The 4,855-nt window shown below is 49.0% G+C and overlaps 1 long non-coding RNA gene across 1 annotated transcript in view; it reads left to right on the forward strand.

Moving 5' to 3' along the window:
• The first annotated feature begins 4,241 nt into the window (after window positions 1-4,241).
• LOC145719006 (uncharacterized) overlaps window positions 4,242-4,855 on the forward strand; it is a 7,244-nt gene continuing 6,630 nt past the window's right edge. The window contains exon 1 of the long non-coding RNA XR_014142136.1: window positions 4,242-4,356. This is a non-coding gene — a long non-coding RNA (uncharacterized LOC145719006). The remainder of the gene's footprint in view (window positions 4,357-4,855) is intronic.

The following is a 4,855-nucleotide window of genomic DNA, read 5'->3' on the forward strand; positions in this document are numbered from 1 at the left end:
AAGAGGCCAGAAAAGCATTAAAAGCCATGGGCTAGGGACTTTAGAAATCCTGGTGTGATCTGGTCACAACACTGCAGCCCTTTCCTGGCTGGGAGCAGGGGGCCTGGGATTCCACAGCCCGGGCTCCAGAGCGCTAGACACCCCCAGCCTCTGAACCCTGGCCTCTCCCCTTCTCTCCCGCCCTGGGCGGGCTCTCTTGGGACCGCCAAGACGTCAACTGGGAAATGCTTTCCAGTCTGGGTTGGCGTCCGCACTGGTGCTGCTGGAGTAACTGACACTTTTAGAGCCTGGAAACCTGACACCAGGCGCAGAGCCTGCTGCCTGGATTGGACACGCACCATTCACGAGGAACCAGAGGTGTCCCCCAGCAAGCCAGACACCACTGAGGAGCCTGTGGCGACCCCACGCCCTGTAGAGAGCAAGATGGAGTCACTCATGTCAAGCAGTGACACAAACAGCCAAGGGCATTGCAGCTAAGACCAGATATCCCCAAAACCAGCACCAGCTGATGACACACTCAGAATTGATGACCAGCAGAAACTAAAGACCCAACTGATTCAATCCCTTTAAAAGGGAGGATTTTTGCAGCAAACTCTCAGACTTTCTAGACACTGACCCTTTCACGTCTGACCAGATAAAAAAGGCAGCCACCTCCTGAGGTTCTGCCGGATTGTTCTCTGAACAGAACAGATTCTCCACCACTTGAACATAATAAGGTGCAGTTGAGAGCTGCCACTGACAGACCAAGGCCTCATCTCAACTGACCACTCACAGACTGACTTCCCCTTTGGTTCATTAACTTCCTACCCCTTGTTGTATCTTGTTTGTTATGTGACTTTGTGCCATGCTTTGCTTTGTGTGATGTGTAAGAAGCCAAGTTAAACACCTAGTGAAATATCATTGAGTTTGGAATCCTGAACCTGCTTTGTAATTATGTTAACCTGCTTCATGATTGAATAAAGCTGACCTTGTGGAAAGACACAACTCGTGCATATGTCTTCACAACATGCTGAGACACCCCCTGCAGCCTCCCTGGATGCAGTCACCTCCCTGTGGGACCCACAAGAGGAGCCCTAGGCCAATGACAGAGGGGACCCTTTGGAGCATGGTCCTGCTTCTCGCCTGGGAGCCACCCCAACATGTCTCAAGGCACTGGATTTGAAGGGCTGTGGTCCCAGCGACCCTGGCCACCAAGATTTCTGCTGAGATTTCCGCTGAGACCCTTCTCCATTCACCATTCTCCCCAAAAAAATGATGCTACGGTAACCTCTCTGTTTGCTCAAACTCGATGGAGAAATTTTTCCTTAAGACTGCTTTGTACATTTTCCTCTCCCCTTCTCAATTCCGCAGAATCAAAATTCTTCCTCCTGTATGTTCCTGGTTTGCCTGTTAGAGAAGGACCAGGTTTAGGGGTGGCAATAGGGGTGCTGTTTCCAGGCAGGGCTCTTGGTCACCTGGCTTTGCTGGTGGCAGGGCGCACACCAGAATGACAGAGGTCATGGCGAACGGTGGTCAAACTTGCTCATGAGCACTGGGCCTCCAAAAGGTCCAGCAGCCAAGCCGCCAGCAGCCCTGAGGACTCCACTCTCCCTGAGAACATTCCTGCTCCATTGTGCTGGCCCTTCTCTCCAATTTCATCTCAGGGGCCGGCCTGTCTCTTCAAGTTGCTCTGTTCCATCTACAGCATCTCTCCCTTTCCAAAATCCCCACACAAGCTCTCTGTCTCTTTCAGGCGCAGACAAAAATCTCACGAAGTGTCCCTTCTGTCTCACCCTCTCCACATCTGGATTTGTAGTATATGCAACGGAGCTCACATGCGGGAAGAAGACTGGGGTGCTGTGGGAAGGCAGACGTGGCCTGGGCGCGGGAAAATAAATAAAAAACAAGCCACCACCCTTGACAGTGTGGCCTTTATGCCCTGAGGTAAGGAGTAGGTGTGCTGGCTTCAAATCCCTACTCTGACGTGGTGGTTTTCCAAGGCATTTCACCTCTCAATAGGAAAGGGAATGGAATTAGCTTATCCACACCATCCTGGGGTTCAAAGGGAGCAGTGACCTAATGAAAATCAATGCCCAGCACAGTCCTCAGTGGTAAGGGAATGCTTAAGTACACTAATTCTTTTTTTTTTTAAGATTTTATTTACTTATTTGTCAGAGAGAGCACAAGCAGAGGGAGAAGCAGGCTTCCTGCTGAGCAGTGAGCCCGATGCGGGACTCGATCCCAGGACTCCAGGATCATGACCTGAGCCGAAGGCAGTCATTTAACCAACTGAGCCACCCAGGCGCCCCTTAAGTACAATAATTCTTGAAATCCTTCTCCTTCTGCTATTTCTCTGGAGCAAGAAAATTCACGGGGATTTTGTGCTGGGTGGTATGAAAGTTTGAGCTTTCTTCCCCTGAGCTAATTCTCTGCTCCCTTCACCTCACCTCTTCGGTTCCAAGATCCCACCCTGTGCCCCACCCTCTCCCTCCTCTCTGTCAGGATTTCCTAAGCCACCTCTGCTGATATGGATGCTGTTGCTAGACCACTGTGAACATCATGTCTGCAGTGAATTGCAAAGTACTTGGTTATCCATGTCTTGGACCACAGGGTGATATTTTGGCCTTTTCAGTCTCAAAAAATATATATTTAAGGGATTTTTTTTTTCAGTAAGAGCTAGCCTACCACCCTAAGAACTGTAAATTTAGATGTGTGTTGGAGACATTAATTACTCAAAGTCTTTCACTTTCTTTTTTGACCTTTTTTTCTTGGGAAGTGTATTTAAGAAAGAAAATGAGTAAAGATGGGAGATAAATTATTGTCCAGAACTGTTTCTTTATTTCATCCCCAACTTTTTCCTGGGAGTGATTCCAATAGAAACACTTAATGTGGGGGAGGGAGGTTAATAAGTGAAACATGCCTTGAATTCACTGAGAGAACAACAGTCCCCTAAAAACCCTCTTGTCAGGAACTGGTCAAATTCAGAGTATAGTTCCACAATTCTTTATTAGCAATGCTAAAATCCCAACAGTTCTGCCAACCTACAGTGTAAGATGTAAATAGGACTGCAAAACTCATTTGGCAACAAAATCTAACCTGAATGTTTATTCTTTTGCTAATCCCAGCTTGTAAAAATATGCTTAGGAAGAATTGGTTACTAGATGCTGCCCATTTGTTTCATTCAGAAGAAAACTTTTTTAATGTGAAAACTTCACAATTTGCCTCCTTTGGAGCAGAATGGGATCAGGATCGGGATAGAAAACTTAAGGCTGGGCGATTATTGAATCCTTTGCCTTAGCACTCTCTATACAGGAGCTGTGTGGGAGCTGTGTTAGGGCTGGCCTCTGGGACTTGCACTTCTACCATAGGGGTGAAGCCCCAAAGTGGCCAGCACGGAGTAGGATGGACCCTCTACTCCCCCAACCTGTGGCATGTGCTGAAGAGCTGGAACAGGGCTGGACACCATACCAAGTCCCTGCACGCTTGGGCACTGGGAGTGAGGGGGGCAGAGAAGGAGCCAAGCCAGGAAGAGGCTGCGACCCCTGCCTGGACCTGCTAGGATTCAAGTCCAGGAGGGGCTGGAGCCTGAGGCTGGGCCAGGGGAGGACTGGTTCTGTCCCTGCAGGCTGTGGGGGTCACAGATCCAACCGTGTGCAGCCCTCACAGCCTGGCGGCCCCAGCTGCCTCCCAAGAGCATGGTGCCAGCAGACCCCACCTCACTGCAGTGGGTGGTGGGAGTCTAGCCCCAGGATCTGCCAGGGCCTCCCACAGCCAGGGACACTGAGGGCTCGCAGACCCAGCCTGCCTTCCGGACCCTTCTTTTCCTAGTTTTTTAAATTATTTTATTTTATTTAAATTCAATTAATTAACATATAGTGTATTATTAGTTTCAGAGGTAGAGTTCAGTGATTCATCAATGGCGTATAAGAGCCAGTGCTCATGGGGCTCCTGGGTGGCTCAGTCGTTAAGCGTCTGCCTTCGGCTCTGGGCATGGTCCCAGGGTCCTGGGATCGAGCCCCGCATCGAGCCCCGCATCGAGCCCCGCATCGAGCCCCGCATCGGGCTCCCTGCTCGGCAGGAAGCCTGCTTCTCCCTCTCCCACTCCCCCTGCTTGTGTTCCCTCTCTCGCTGTGTCTCTCTCTGTCAAATAAATAAATAAAATCTTTTAAAAAAAAATGTTAAAAAAAGAGCCAGTGCTCGTATCACGTGCCCTCCTTAATGCCCATCACCCAGTTACCCCATCCCTCCACCCACCTCCCCTCCAGCAACCCTCAGTTTGTTCCCTATAGTTAAGAGTCTCTTATGGTTTGTCTCCCTCTCTGATTTCATCTTATTTTATTTTTCCCTCTTTGCCACGCGAAATCACCTTTGTTTACGGTAAGAGAATTTTACAGGATTCATCTTTACAATTAACTGGCGTTCAGGGAACTGAGGAAATGTTCCTCCATTCCTTTTGCAAAATGTCGAACTTTTAAAATTTATTCTTACCGGGGGGCTTGGGTGGCTCAGTTGGTTAAGTGTGTACCTTCCATCTTGGGTCCTGGGATGCAGCCCCATAGTGCACTCCCCGCCCAGCGGGGATTCTGCTTCTCCCCCTGCCTCTCCCCTCTGCTTGTGCGCTCTCTCTCTGTCTCTCTCTCTCTCAAATAAATAAATAAAATATTTTTAAAAATTATTCTTACCACCGTAAATGCACATTTGCTTGCGCATTTTTTTTTTTTAAAGAGAGAGAGTGCTCGTGAACAGGAAGAGGGGCAGAGGGGGAGGAAGAGGGAAAGAAACTCTTTTTTTTTAAAGATTTTTTATTCATTTATTCATGAGAGACAGAGAGAGAGAGAGGCAGAGGGAGAAGCAGGCCCCCAAGGAGCAGAGAACC

The sequence above is a fragment of the Leptonychotes weddellii genome, unplaced genomic scaffold, assembly GCF_054177405.1.
Source record: "Leptonychotes weddellii isolate Sample4059 unplaced genomic scaffold, ASM5417740v2 HiC_scaffold_2785, whole genome shotgun sequence".
Taxonomy (NCBI): domain Eukaryota; kingdom Metazoa; phylum Chordata; class Mammalia; order Carnivora; family Phocidae; genus Leptonychotes; species Leptonychotes weddellii.